The sequence below is a fragment of the Carassius carassius genome, chromosome 6 (genome assembly GCF_963082965.1).
Source record: "Carassius carassius chromosome 6, fCarCar2.1, whole genome shotgun sequence".
NCBI lineage: Eukaryota > Metazoa > Chordata > Actinopteri > Cypriniformes > Cyprinidae > Carassius > Carassius carassius.
The window spans coordinates 34628929-34644831 of record NC_081760.1 but is presented as its reverse complement, the minus strand read 5'-3'; the positions used below and the strand labels follow the sequence as shown (position 1 = coordinate 34644831).

General features: G+C 36.5%; 1 protein-coding gene across 1 annotated transcript in view; it reads right to left on the bottom strand.

Moving 5' to 3' along the window:
- LOC132142722 (BTB/POZ domain-containing protein 3-like) overlaps nucleotides 1-15903 on the bottom strand; it is a 285051-nt gene that overhangs the window by 49733 nt on the left and 219415 nt on the right. The window lies entirely within an intron of this gene.

Here is a 15903-nt window from a genome sequence, read left to right as displayed (position 1 = left end):
AATTGAGAGCCTATTGTTTGTTTTTATTTATATACATAGTTTAGGTTTGAGAACGTGACCGCTTGTGTCCAACCTTTGTATTTTTGGATGGAAAATATTGTCTTACTTCTGAGATGCCAAAATAATAGTTTATTTTTTGAATAATAGGGTGTTTGTTTAAATCCAGAATACAATGTGCAATGTCTATTTCAGAAAACATGCGTGTGGCTTGTGTTTGTAATGTCCTGAGACGTAGGCTAGATGGTTTTCCATCTAGTTTTGATATATACATACTTTCTTTGTTCATATAAAAAAACGTTAAAATCATTCCTAAAGATGTTTAGCAAATTTTCTGCCATAGCTGTGTTAAATGGATTTGACAGCCCAGGATATCAAACAACGCTTGTCTAGAGTTTTCTGGTAAACCACAGTATTCAAACGAACTTTAACCAAAACGTCTAAAGGGAATAAACAGTATTAGAAGTGCAATGCTTGTACAGTAAAATGAAGAAAACAGAACTGAATGTGATGTGCAAGACAAATATTCAATCAAAATCATTTACAATACACTTGGACTGTTGGACTTTTTTAGGTTCAGTCTTAGGTTTTCAATTCACTCGTTATTTTTTTCCTTGTGTTTGCCTATGAAATTTTCTATGGAAAACACATCCTGAGGTTTGTCAAAACATTTATTTAGATTTAAGTTAAATTTCATTCAGTTGTTTACATTTGGAGTTCTGAAATCAAATAAAATTTCACTTGAATGTTTTGAATTTGTGCATTTTGATTTTTTTGATTTAGTTTTTGTATACAAAAAGTCATATTTATCAAATAATATCTATAATTCGAAGGAAACTGTGGTGTGAATACTAGTCCTAAGCTATCCATTATCCCATGACAAAGTGATAAAAAATACAATTTATTGTGTGAAATGGATAAATATTTGTCTTGTGTAGGATGAAACTTGCTTCCAAGCTAACAGTAGTGATGTCAAATTTTTGTGAGTGAGTTTTCAGGTTGAACAGTCACAAACTTGTTTAAAAGACTCATGTATGAATTTGAATAATTTTTCCTAACCCAGCAGTAATCACAGACTACTGTTTATGGAAATTTGAAAAAAAGTGTGGGAACTCTTCTTTGAAAATTCAAATGCTGATATGGAATTTCTATATAGAATTATAGGTTTAAGTGTATTAAATGCAGCTTGTGTAGCATATGATCTCCTGTCAAGTTCTAAGAGCATTGTAAATGTTTCCTTATTTATGCACGACTTAATGTAACCCTGGTTCTGATTTCTGATATGGAGGACACAGCCGTAACCGACCCCAACAGGGTCCACATTGTGTGAGTCTAGACGTTCAGCTGAGCGCAACGGGGCGGGCGACCATGTGAGAGAGGTTATGAAAGCCCTTCACACTGTCTCTCTCTGCAGTCGTGGGAAAGCTGAAGACGCACACCAAAATAGATGGCATGAGACGTGCTTGACTAACGTGTTTGCAAAGGCATCGCACAAAGAATGTCTTCTTCTAGATCTCTACCTCCAATCAGCTTTTCTTCGAAAACCGTGCAGTGACCCTTTCTCAACAGGCCTGTTTCACTAAGGCATTTAACATGTGCAAAACTGTTTTTCTGGAGCTGAAGTGATTGCCATGCACTGATCATTAATCATATCACGGAAATGACACAAAGTATTTGGAGACAGTGACTTTCAGGATTATTTCAAGTAATTTTTACTGTCATGTATCAAGTCTCTAGTAGCATACCATAGCTTTAAGGCTAAAAGTATCATGATTTTAGTGTAATCCGTTAACTACGTTTAATATAAACATTGTAAGTTACTAATAACACTTTCATTTCCTCGGATAAATTACAGAAAGCGACCAAAAATAATTTACATAGAAAACTTTCTGAGAACCATCTAGGAATGTTCTCTGTTGGCAAGCCAGGAAAAATCTCTTAACGTAAACAGAACATTCCCATTTAGGGTAATGGAAACGTTCCAGGGAACATACCGAGAATGTTTTGGGAACGTTCTATTTACACTCAAAATGAACGAAATGACTTAAAAAAAGGATTCGTTAATTTTGCTAAACGAGATTCAAAGATCCGAGTCAGTAAAATGATCCGAACTTCCCTCATCTGAACGCCTCTGATTGGCCCTTGCATTCATTAGCTCAACAGAATCGTTTGTGATTGGTTGTATTGCTCAACACTGTAAAAACGCTTGAAAAGAAATATGAAGGAACATGAGCCGATCTAAATGTAATGCCGCAATTAATTTCATTTGCACTTTACTCACGACATGAACCTATTGTTTAGGAATGTACAATGTTACACATCATTCCTAAATTTATGAATACACAGGAATAACTGTCACTTTTAATAAAAAGGTGAAACGTGAAACAAAACAACCCAACATTCCATTTACCAGAAGCCCTTGTGTAGCTCAATACAGACCAGATGTAGAAGGCTGCCTTCACTCCATGTCATAATTACCATTATTCTGATATAACAACATGTGAAGTTCTTTTCAGGCTGAATTATGCACTTCTATCACACTATCAACATCAAAGTGTTTATTTGTGCAGAACTCGTAATTACAACTTGAGAGCTACAACTCGACCACCTGACCGCCACCAGATTCATTTAGACCAGGGTTGTCAAACTCATTCCTGGAGGGCCGGAGCCCAGAAACCTTTTTTTTTTTTTGTAAGAATGGCGTAGTTCTGAAGTTAGTTCTGAGAAATGCTCTAGCAGCACAAAAAAAACTTGGTTTGACATTTTGAATGCAATGGCATTCATTCACTCATGTGTAAATGTGGCATAAGCGTCCAAATGTTTTTTGGGAACACTGTATCTTTTTTCATTTTGGTGGATGTACAGCAAGCAGAACAAATGCCTTTTGTGAATATCCCATATAGTTGCCTGTACACGTAGAACACATTTGGACTGTTAATCTGACTGACCCCTCGTCTCCTGGTTACAGAAAATGCTGACATCAGAACAGCAACTATGACTATTTCGCTGACTTCAAAGCCTAAGAAATGGGTTAGACTGAAGGAAAGTCTGAAACTTGACTTGGCCACCCTCTTCAGAGCTAATGGCTCCATAACGTAAATTTGTCACAGTAACTGGACTCAGTGTTCGCTTAAGAACAACACTGCAGCGTGTTCAAGTGAGCGAGTTCACTGAGGTGATGTAACATGAGCTTCCTAAAGGGGCTTTATCATCCTTTGTTCTCTGAAAACATTTTAGAAACCGATCTGTGTGTGTTTGTGCTGTAAGGAGAGTGATCCCAGAGCAGAAGGTTGGAAAGTACAAAGCATTCAATGCTAAGAGACCCTTGCACTCAAATTTAGCCACAAAAACATTAGCTCTGGTCCAAAACCCAGTGAGACGCCTACACAAGCAGTATTTAAAGATAGCATGGACACAATCCCAGTACAGAGACTTAAATGGTAGGCATCAAAATAATGCCTCGTTCTGGCTGAATTGTAAGGCTTTTGTGGAGAATGCAATCCCATAATCCATTGCATTCGGGTCATTGGAAGCATCATTAGAGATGGTGGAGAAAGTGGGGGAAATGTTGATTGTCAATAAAGGATATACCTAATGTATCAATAAAAATAGACTAAATTTTGGTATATTTTGGTGGCTCTGTTAGCTTAGCAACATGCTAATGACGAACTCAACTGAAATCAGCTGTGAGTCAAGTTTCCAGAGCAGTTCATGTGATTAGTTCTTGCTAGTTGTTGTTAAGTGTTCCAAAATTGCCACTGAGATTCATGTCAGTTAGGATGTGCCTTAGAAGGCAGATGACTAAATAGGCAGCAGACAACAAGGAATTAGGTTTTGGAACAGATCCATAGTAAAATTAGCATAGATCTTTAAAAGCCATATACAGTCACACACCGTCCTGAACACATACCAAGGGTCTCTCGCAGACAAACACACACAAATTCAAGCACCCTGAGGAGACGGGAGCCCATTCCTGCAGAAACACTTTCCCAGTGCAACCACACCCTGAGAAGATGCATTTAGAGCCAATAATTAGTTCTGTACCATGACTCAGCCTGTGAATGTGTGAGACGGCGAAGAGTGCGTGGGAACTCAGAGATGATGATGTCAGTTTTCCTTTAGGCCGAAGAATGTGCAAAAATAAAACGAGAGAGGGGGAAAGACGGGGGAAATAACAGCAGAAAGAGCAGCAGCCTCCCCTCAGGCTTAAGTCAGCAATACAGACTGCAGATGCATTGACAAATAGTTTATTTACAGACTAACAGAATTAGATTCCCTCCAATTGTATAGTGATCTGCATACACAAATGTTCTAAACTGTTGCTTGGGTATCGCTAGGTGGTTACTGTGTTTTCTAGGTTTTTGCTAGTGCATCACTAGGAGGTCGCATTGACAGATTGCTTCTAATTGTATAATGATTTACATACACATTAAGTTGTTTTATGGGCTGTTAACACAGTGCAACATGAAATCACAATTGGCTATACTTTCTTTCTTGCATGTTCCTGGCCTTATTGTGCATGTAAACTATTTTTTAATATATATAAATATAAAATCAAGCAATAAATAAATAAATGTAAAAAATACATTATTATTATAAATGAAATTAATTTATTTCACTTCTTGACAGCATCAATGCTTCTTATTCAGCCACCAGGTTCATCTTACATTTACATTAATGCATTTATCCAAAGCGACTTACAGTGCATTCAGGCTATAATATTTAATTATTATTATTATTTTTTTACCAGTAGGTGTGTTCCTGGGAATTGAACCCACAACCTTTTGCTCTGCTAATTCAAGGCGCTACTACTGAGCCACAGGAACAATCTTACATTTTTTTTGCATTTTGTCAGAAGTGAATATCCTGCTTCATGCAGAAATTGTTCAGGTCTGATTGTTATTACTGCTCATTTTACGGTTTGGTCAGACAGTCTCTTCCTGTCTAAGTGAATGTTTTTTGGCAGCAATAAGCTACATGAACCAGACTTTGTGTTGTTAGTCAAAAATCCCATTTTATGAAGTCAAAGAAACATGAAACACACTTGCTTTCATGCTAATAGCATATGAGGTCAGTGAAAACATCCATTCATTATGGTGGAGAAAGTGGGAGTATCAATAAAAGATCCATTCTGTGTGTGTGTTGTTAGCTTAGCAACATGCTAAACATAAACACCTTATGCTTTTATGCTAATAGCATATGCTAATAATCAGTCTGAAAAATCAAGTAATAAAACCACACACACTCCCATGCACAGATCACACAGCACAAACCCAGTGACACACTCCTGCTTCCTCTTTAGTTCCTTTAATCACTCTGAAACATGAGAGTGTTTAAGAGAGGTCATAAAAACAACATACAGAGAGAGAATATGGCCTTTATCAAGAATCACGTGCCTCTGTCATGCTTTTTAAGGTCTTTTTTATCTGAGCTGAAAACAAAAGCTGGATCTTTGGTTTCGGAGGCAGGAAGTGTGTGATCAAACAGAGACGGCCGATGTATGATGGTCTAGATTTCAGGGCTTCACCGTTAGCGATTAGCTTATCTGGAGAGGCGTAATTGCAGTGATAACAGCCTGATTGTTTTCTCTGATGTTGTAGATGTTTCCCACAGTATCGTATCCTTGAAATGTGGATACTTCAACACTTCACAAGTGACTCATTGGCAAAGAGGTTACAGTATGCGTTCTGTTTTGTGTAATTCCATTCAGCATATATCATAGCAAAAGTAAAAAATAGAGAATAGTGAAAAAAGGATTTTTAATAGGATTTAAATTTATTTACATTTCATCCTGTTGCATAATAACGGAGGCATTGCTAGGGTTTTCGCAGTTGCTGTTATGTGTTACGTCCTTAGGCGTAATTTGTTTTATAAGGTGTTATTTGTGCAGTATTTAGTTATTGCCACTATGTTGATTACAGTTTGTCTTGGCAGTGTTTTGTCTCTCTATTCTCTCTACGCCATCCAAAAGCTTAATGAAGATCAGCTGGTTCTGGTTGTCATCAATCACCTGGTTGCTCTGATTGGCTGCTGGAGGGAAAGCTTGTGGATAAAAGCTGAAGACTGCATCTGAAGTGTGCCCTTCTTGGCATTTGCTGCCTCTGGAGACTTTTCACCTGCTCCAGACCATAGCATGTTTGCTAGTTGTCTGTTTACATTGTTGTTGGTGTATACAGTTTGAAGCTTTGGAGAGTTGTGGTTTATTTGATTTTGTACAAGTAAGCTCCCAAGGTTACACCTTAAGGTGAACGTTTAATTAATTTTGGAACTGTAGGGAGGAGGACGCCATTTCTTTTATTGTCCATGTTTTCACCTGTTTTGGCTAGAAAGGGAGTAAAGTAAGACTTTATTTATTTTGGATTTTGTTTTGAGAGATTAGAAAGTAACCCTTTTTGTAAGTTAGATCTGTTATGTTTGTTATGTTGGCCTGGTCCCCTCCTGAACTTTATTTTGCTCCATGCTAAGTATCTATCTTTGAATTTGTTAAATAAACCAAAATTCTAGACTGTGACAAGTCTGTGTGGTTTTCTGTGGCATGCTGGGACAGGAGACAAGGTCTCCAGGTGGTCTGTAGAAAAGTTGTCTTCTACCTTGTTCAAAAATGTCCTTGTTTCTGCCATCCCTGACCCTAGACAAGGGAGGCACGTAACATGTTATTGTCCTTGGTTGTTGTGAGGCTCTTCTGGGTTGTTGCTATAGGTGGTCTAAGTCAAAAGATGCAATGGCTTTGCTAAGTAATTGCTAGCATGTTCTTGTTGACTGCTAGGTGTCTCTCCCTAAAAATCGTACAGTTTTGATGAAACGTACCGACAGATCTACATCCAAGAGTTATGAATTATCTAAAAAGAAAAAAATGTATGGTGAGACTTGCCTCTATGTATTGGATGGAGGCAGATCTGAATGCAAGCCTGAGGTAAATCTAAAAAAAGGTGCAGGGTTTAAGTAGACAAAATGATCTGAAAAATCCCACATGCATTGAAAGCGAATTTACACACTTGGCGAAACACAGCCAGTTGAATTGATAAACAAAACTAGCCCTAATCTAACCCAACTGCTTTTTTTTTCTGTAGTTTTTTTCCCCTCCATCAAAAACTTTTTCCAGGTGGAGGAACTAAACTCCCACGGACTGAAAAACTACCCACAGCAATGTAAAAGTAGCCCAATTTTGCAGGTAAACTTGGAAAAAGTTGCATAATACTGCCCATTTGAAATTGGGTCACTTGAACCATGTAATGTAAATGCAGCCTCTGATATGGAGGATAGCGGATTTAGAAAAGTCACTTTGTATTTTATTGTCCTTTTGCTTTTTATTTGGGAGTGGGGGGGTCCAGTAAACAAAACATTTTAAACCCAAGAAAGAGCTACTTTTGTCGACTGGACCTGTATTTTTAGGAGTTTGGTACTGATCCGGTTTTATGTGGAGTATGTGGTGCTGAGAGTCCAGCTCTCTCTGTGAACGTTTGTGTGTATTTGATCTCACCCTACAGCGCAAGCTGTTGATAAACCACATGCTATTGCAGTGAATGAGGAAAGTGGGTCAGGCACAAGAGAAAGCAGCAAGCAGTCTGACCTGTTCAGACCCTCTGAAGATCAAAAACAAAGTGGCCAAATGTCAAGATTCACAGATGTACTACCAAGCACATACACGTCCTGTTTTTAGCACTCAAACATGCACGTCCAGCCCCAAGTCTCCACACCTGTAATCATTTCTGTGGTATTTGTGAGGCAGAATAGTTTGTTATTTTAATGCAAATGCAAAAATGAGGTGAAATTCAGTTCCCAGAACAGTTCTCAGTCATGTTTGGCTGACTATGATTCATTTGTTCCCATCAAACGATTATACCTCCACCTGTGACGACATCCTCAGTGCATCCTCTCTTACATCACATACCAGAAGCTCCTGGAAAGAAAAAGGCTGTTGCTTTGGTGGTTAATGCAGTTGCTAGGCTGTTGCTGAGATGTTCTTATCTGTTGCTAGGGCATCTCTTAAATGTTGTTGGGGTATTCTAGACAGTTCATTATTTGATAACATATTTGTTTAATTAGAGTTGCAAAACAAAATTATTTTCACTATAGTCTTAGGACCTTGTGTGTGTGTGTGTGTGTGTGTGTGTGTGTGTGTGTGTTTTGAATGCAGGTGAAGGTATATTATGCACATTTCATCTTAAAAATTCCTGAGAGTAAGACAGAGCAGGGAAAAGAACGGGTGAGGGAGGGGAAAGGTTTTACAGTAATTGGTGTAAGTGGTTGCTGTCATCAGGTAAATTGCCCCACAGCAGCTTCAAGTAATAATGGAGAAGCTGCAGTACCAGGTGTTACACTCACAACACACCTTGCCAACACACAATCACACACTTGATTTCTCCATGGGGATATATAGCTGGAGGCTGCTGTGCTTCAAAAATAGTAGTCAATATGAAAATGGGGTATAGTAATAATATTGCAACATCACTGACTAAACACACATTCAAACACAAGTGTATTTGCACAGACAAGATTGGACTTTGAATATAATCATGTGACATGCTGATGATGGTCGTCTTGTGTAATGGAATAAAATCTGGCCACCAAAAATCACTCACTTAGAAACAAAGAGACTATTTGAGTAAGAAGTAAAGCATCAAACCACAGCTTGCTTTATTTTTATGTGCCATATAATTTCATGACACCACAATAAAAAGCATTATTCAAAAGTATTCAAAAAGCAAAAGTCATTATTTCTGACTCCTGAAATTTCCAAGTTTATTTGATTTCATTTGATTTACTTCTTTTTGTTGTATATTTCCACCTCATTAAGAGAAAAACATGCTTTGGCAATCATAATAAAAAAAATAAATAAATAAAAATAAATACAGTCAAAGTGATGAGAAACAAGAAATCAGAAATTTGAAATAATTAGTCAAAATAATGAGACACAAATTCATAATTACAACATAAATCATAGTTATAATTAAATAATAATAATGATTATGACTTTTAATAATTACAATTATGACATTATATATATATCACAATATATAAAATGTATGTTTATATATATATATATATATATATATATATATATATATATATATATATATATATATATATATATATATATATACATATATATATATATATATATATATATAATATATCATAATTTTATTTTATAATTATTACTTAGTATCTCATTATTTCACATTTGTATGTCAATCATTATTTAATAAAGCATGATTTTTTTTCTTGTGTGGCAGAAATGGGTTTCCTAAGTTTGTGTTAACGCTTTGGAAGTATTATATGTATTGAAGTATTTTGAAATTAAAAAAACTGGATTGGTTTTTCAATAGCAGGTGTAAACATGACCTCTGTGTCTGCACATGTCCAGAGAGAACCGCTGCTGATTGGTGGTTTAGAATGGGATGGGGACGTGGGGGCTGGGGGTGGTACAGGTGTGTCACTGTAATACAAATTAGTTTCCCACACTGACTACATGTGTATACTGTATGTGTGATAGATGACTGAGCCCTGAGCTTCAACCAATTAGCCAGTTTACATTGTTATTGCCCTCTGTCATTCCTTCAAAACCTGCCTGCCATTTCTCTTTCTCTGTCTCCTCATGGCATGGGAAGACTGGAAACTCTTTGAAAAGAGAGTTAAGAGAGTCGCCTTAATACCAGGAATGACTATGACACATTTTTTCTGTTTAAAAAAAGTTACTTTGTAGAACTATTACAACTGTCCATTTCTGTGAATCTGAGACATGAATGCAGGCTAAAATCTGAGACAGACACTCCCTCTCATTTATCTTTATTTAGCGTCTTATAGTAATCTAGTAGGTATAGTTGTCTTCTTAACATACACATACACACACATTGTGGGGGAGCCATGGCACACTCTTGGTGGGATTACTTGTGGAGTTGCAGTGTGTGTCTCAAATTCAAAGTCAAATTCTCATGGGAACTGCAGAGACGCTGGCCTGTTTTAACAAATACAGTGTGTTTACCACACAGGCTAATTAGAGAGAAAGCCTGGTGTCGAAACGAGTGGTTATGCTGTATTGTGAAGGATATTTCAGTCCCACTTCACACACAAAGCTCATAGGATTGCATTTATAGAAGCGTTAAAGGAAAAGTTCATCCAGAAATGCAAATTCTAACATTATTTTCTCACACTCATGTCGTTTTTAATCGTGGTACACAAAAGTTGAATTTGTGAAAGATCTTTACACAGAGCCAAACAAGAGAACCAAGACCTAATAATGTTTTCCAAACGTTCCAGAAACCAAAAGTTGTCCATCAGCTGTCATTGTACGGAAAAGAGCCGATTGAGCCTGATTTCCATCTATCAGAGAATGTCGGCGAACATTCTGAACAAATGTTCTTCCAGTAACATTAATGGAATGTTCATTCAAAGTTATGATCTTTAATAATGTTCTTGAAACTTTAGCACAAAACTGGTTAATGTATACAGCATTCAGGGCACCTTTTTTTCCCCCCAACTCATTTGGAAATTTGTCTAACATTTTCTGAATGGTACTACTTGTTTCAGAACCTTCAGAGGACTTTCAAAAGTAACATTTGCATAATATTTTTAATATGATACATTTGAATGTTCCCTTACCCTGATAGCACACACACATCACAGAGACATCTATTTGACATCTGCATTTACATCTGCAAGACATATTTTTGGATTGTTTGCTCATCTGCAATGTCTAAATGTAAAACTGACGTCTTTGTTTGTACACAGCAGATGCTTTCCAGATTAAGTGATCTTCAACAGACATCTTGCAAACATACATGAACTATATAAGGTTTTCAAAACCAAGAAAAAAACTGCACATTTTGAGAACATTAATAAAATAAAGTATTCATAACTTAAAGTATATGTTAGCAAGCATTTCTTAGAACATATTTTTTGTTAGCTGATGATGTTCCTGGCCTATAGTTGCGATCAGTTAGCTTACAGTTGAGTAATTCCCTCAGTCATGCCAGTAATTCGGAACAGTGTGAAATGATCTTGCTTTTAATGCTGGAGTATCAAATCATCCAAAAGCTCCGCACCCTGTCATTAATGTCTTTAAACAGATAAGACCCAGATGCTGCACATTCTGGGAATTATAAAAGATAGTAACAGATATAATACAAACACTAACACAGTAATAGGTTACTGAAATGCTCTTCTTCTTCCATGTCAGGTAGGCCTATGCAGACTGTCATTACCTTTTATAAATGTTTTTGGAACATAGGCTAATGCAGTGGAGCAAAATGCAGCAACACCTTGTTACACAGGAATGAAACCGAGAGATTTTATTGTAGACAGTCAACCAGTTGTGTTCTCGAATAGTTTTGTATCAAATCAACGGTTTTGGCTTTGAGTAACTTAAAACTAGGCTAATACATAGTTCATGCAACAACCTGAAACACATGAAAGCCCCACTATAGAATATATAGGGCTAGGCTATTGTATAACATGCTAAGCAGTGCACCAGTATTTAGACTTCATATATACAGTATATACACTTCTGAGCATCAGCTTTGACGTCTCACATCTGCTCACTATACTAACATGCTTGTGAATGAAGCTATAACTTTAGTGAATAGCTCTCTCTGCTGGTTCAGATGTGACAATGTTTTTCCCCCAAATAAAAATCTGCCTATTTGATTGATTTTCTGTTGGAAAAAGGATATCACGACGAATTGTTTTTAATACTTATTTTATAACCGTTTAGTAGCCTACACCTCTTCAAATAACACACAGGCATTATCACCTACAATGAATCCAAGCAGCATAAACTGAAAAAGAATATGCATATACTATAAATAATTTGGAACAACTTTAACACATTTACATATTTGTAAATAAATAAAGCCTCCAATTACTATGTTAATAATACAGATGGCTTTACAAATACATTATTTTATCATTTCCCGAAGTAACGTTAGCTTTTTACAAATAGTGTGATACAACCATAGACTGTAAAACATACAACCCCCAATATGTGACACAAAAACATCTTCCTAAAATTAATAATACAATTAAACAACCAAAACAGCATTTTAATGGTTGCACCGAATTTAAATTTTTTAATTTCAAAGGGGAATTTCAATTTCCATTGTTTTTTTTAGTCAGGACAATTAGCGGCTACCTACGTCACCACCGTCAGGACCCCAAAATGGTGGCAGCGTGTGTAGAAACAAAACCCTGAAGGTGAGTGAGTTATTCTAGAAATAGTTATTTAACATTTTATTACCTAACAGATATTTAATTTGTCAACCCGTCTATTTCCTTCTAAACCTGTCAAAATTATAAGCGACAGCGTTATACGATATTACTGCGTCTAAAATATATGAGAACTATACAGGTGCTGGTCATATAATTGGAATATCATCAAAAAGTTGATTTATTTCAAAACGTCAACTCAAAAAGTGAAGCTTGTATATTATATTCATTCATTACACACAGACTGATACATGTCAAATGTTTATTTCTTTTAATTTTGATGATAATCCCTGACAACTAAGGAAAATCCCAAATTCAGTATCTCAGAAAATTAGATAACTTAAAACCAATACAAAGAAAGGATTTTTAGAAATCTTGGCCAGCTGAAAAATATGAACACGAAAAGTATGACCATGTACAGCACTCAATACTTATAGTTGGGGCTCCTTTTGCATGAATTACTGCAGCAATGCGGCGTGGCATGGAGTGGATCAGTCTGTGGCACTGCTCAGGTGTTATGAGAGCCCAGGTTACTCTGATAGTGGCCTTCAGCTCTTCTGCATTCTTGGGTCTGGCAATCAGCCTCGCAAAGATTTTACCCCTGCTGGGGAGATGTTCTATGTGGTTAAGGTCAGGCGAGTTTGCTGGCAAATTAAGAACAGGGATACCATGGTTCTTAAACCAGGTACTGGTATTTTTGGCACTGTGTGCAGGTGCCAAGTCCTGTTGGAAAATTAAATCTGCATCTCCATGAAGTTGGTCAGCAGCAGGAAGCATGAAGTGCTCTAAAACTTCCTGCAAAATTTACTTTCACCAGAGCACATAACTTTGGACTACTCAGCAGCAGTCCAGTCCTTTTTGAAGCGAGACGCTTCTGACGCTGTCTGTTGTTCAAGAGTGTCTTGACACAAGGAATGCTACAGCTGAAACCCATGTTTTGCATACGTTTGTGCAAAGTGGTTCTTGAAGCACTGACTCCAGCTGCAGTCCACTCTTTGTGAATCTCCCCCAAATTTTTGAATGGGTTTTGTTTCACAATCCTCTCCAGGGTGTGGTTATCCCTATTGTTTGTACACTTTTTTTTTTTGTACCATATCTTTTCCTTCCCTTCGCCTCTCTATTAATGTGCTTGGACACAGAGCTCTGTGAACAACCAGCCTCTTTTGCAGTGACCTTTTGTGTCTTGCCCTCCTTGTGCAAGGTGTCAATGGTCATCTTTTGGACAACTGTTAAGTCAGCAGTCTTCCCCCATGATTGTGTAGCCTACAGAACTAGACTGAAATACCATTTAAAGGCTTTGCAGGTGTTTTAAGTTAATTAGCTGATTAGAGTGTGGCACCAGGTGTCTTCAATATTGAACCTTTTCACAATATTCTAATTTTCTGAGATACTGAATTTGGAATTTTCCTTAGTTGTCAGGTACAAACATCAAAATTAAAAGAAATAAAAATGTGAAAAACATCAGTCTGTGTGTAATGAATGAATATAATATACAATTTTCACTTTTTGAATGGAATTAGTGAAATCAACTTTTCGATGATATTTTAATTATATGACCAGCACCTATAATTCACACGTAGGAGAGGAGAGAGCAGGGCAAGTTATCCCCTTGCTCCACTGGCCAGGCATCAGTTTATTTGTGTTTTTCATGTCTTTTAGTTTCTGTAGACATGAGTAAGCTCCGGAGCTTTTGGGAGAACTATAAAGTGCTGATTGTTATGGGCTCTGGACTCGGGTTGGTTCATTGGGGTTGGTACTCGATCAAATCCAATCCACTACTGAAGAAGAGCAGGGAGGAGTATATCCCAGAGCCGGGCATCGTGTCCTACATCGCTCCGTCCCCAGAGCCTCTGCCTCCTCTGCCCCAGAAGAGCAGCAAGAGACAGGCCCAAGACCCGAAGTGACTGCTGCTCCGCGAGGTGGGAAGAGTCTCCTGTCTCCTGCTACAGGGACAGCTTGTCCAAAAATGAAAACTCTGTCATCATTTACTCACCCTGAGGGACGTGGTCACTTCAGCCTTGAGCTCTGATTTGTCATTGTAATGCTAGGTGCTTCAAAGTGTTTGTTTTCCATGTGAATAAGAAAGTCAGACTAAATGTGTGAGTAAATGATGACAGAAATGATTTGAACTGCCACTTAGATAAGTGTGTGTGTGTGTGTGCGTGAGATCTGTCCTTGAGCTCTGTTATCAGTCACTCAGGTCATATTTTCTCATTGTGTAGGAATATGAATGAACATGCTGTTCTTTTCTTAGTTGAATGTGTGTGCGTTTAATCTCATCTGTAAAGATAACATGAACGTTTCTTGATAACGTCATATTTGGTCAAAGATTTCAGTTCAGATTTCATAATTTTGTTGTTTTTATTCATTTTCAAAAATGTCTATGAAGTTTTTATTTCAGTTTGATTTATTTTAGTTAACGTTAAAGTTAAGCTACATGAAAAAGAAGAAATATTGCATTTACAACCAGGCGATGTAAAATGTTATTTTTATTTTTTTTCATGGTTGATTTCAGTTAGTTATTATTTTACGTAAATTTACAAAAATCTCGTTAAACTACGATAACCCTGTATCCAAAGCATTTTAAAACAAAGTTTTAAATTCACTTCAGAACTGAACAGTGACAGTTTCTATTTTATACATGGCAACATTTTAACAGGTCACCACAAAAAAGATACATATACTTTTGTTATGTATTATGTTAAATATATTAAATATACTTATGGAAATATGTATATATATATAATAAAATATTCAAATATATTTTATATATGTAAATATAAACAATGTTTAAAATGTGTTTGTTTATATATATATAGTTTTGTCTTTGTATTGCTTGAATTCTCTGCAGAGAATGATCTGGTTTACACACAGCTTCTGAGTCTGTGTGCAAAGAGATAACACACAGACTCACAGTCCACTTTTTATAGTAGGTAAAAAGATACATTGAAGGACAGGTTAGGACCTCTGAGCCAATCATGTTGTCAGTGCACATCACCCCATAACACATGCACATCTCATGCACATTATATCATGGTTACTCTCAAAAACTGTCCGTCCCTGCTACACAGTTTCCCCTCAAATGTTGTTTTTTCAACCTAAAGCAGTTGTGTGCACAAGTTACATAAAATAACTCAATGTCCCTATGGACTATATATACTACCTTATTCGTTGTATGTTAAAAAAGATACTTAAATGAGATTAATGCAATTAACGCCAAATTAAAAAAACAAAACATTTCCATAAATTAAAATTACAAAGAATATTGTATGCCATATCTTTCAATCAGCAAATCATTTTAAAACCGGTGTCATTCAGGAAAAATGTTCTGTTACCTACACATTTGTTATAAAATTGGTTTATCTTAAAACTATATTTGCATACACCAAAAATTTGCAAATATAATGGGCTTTACTTTAATCAAGCTATAATAATAATAATCATGAAATAATTCGGACAAATCCTAGTTTGTACAGTTGTTTAACTCTTGAGTCTTTTTTAGCATGTTTGGTTTAAGGATGTTTTCTTCAGCTTGTCCAGTCTATGAAATGCTTTTCGACAACCCTCTATAAGTATCGTTCACCTCACCACAATGTTCCCATTAGTCATTCATTTTCATTAAAACATCAGCAGCTGTTGGTGAGGTTGTGCTGAGTTCAGCTTTATGCACATAACTAAAGATCACATTACTTTGATCAGCTG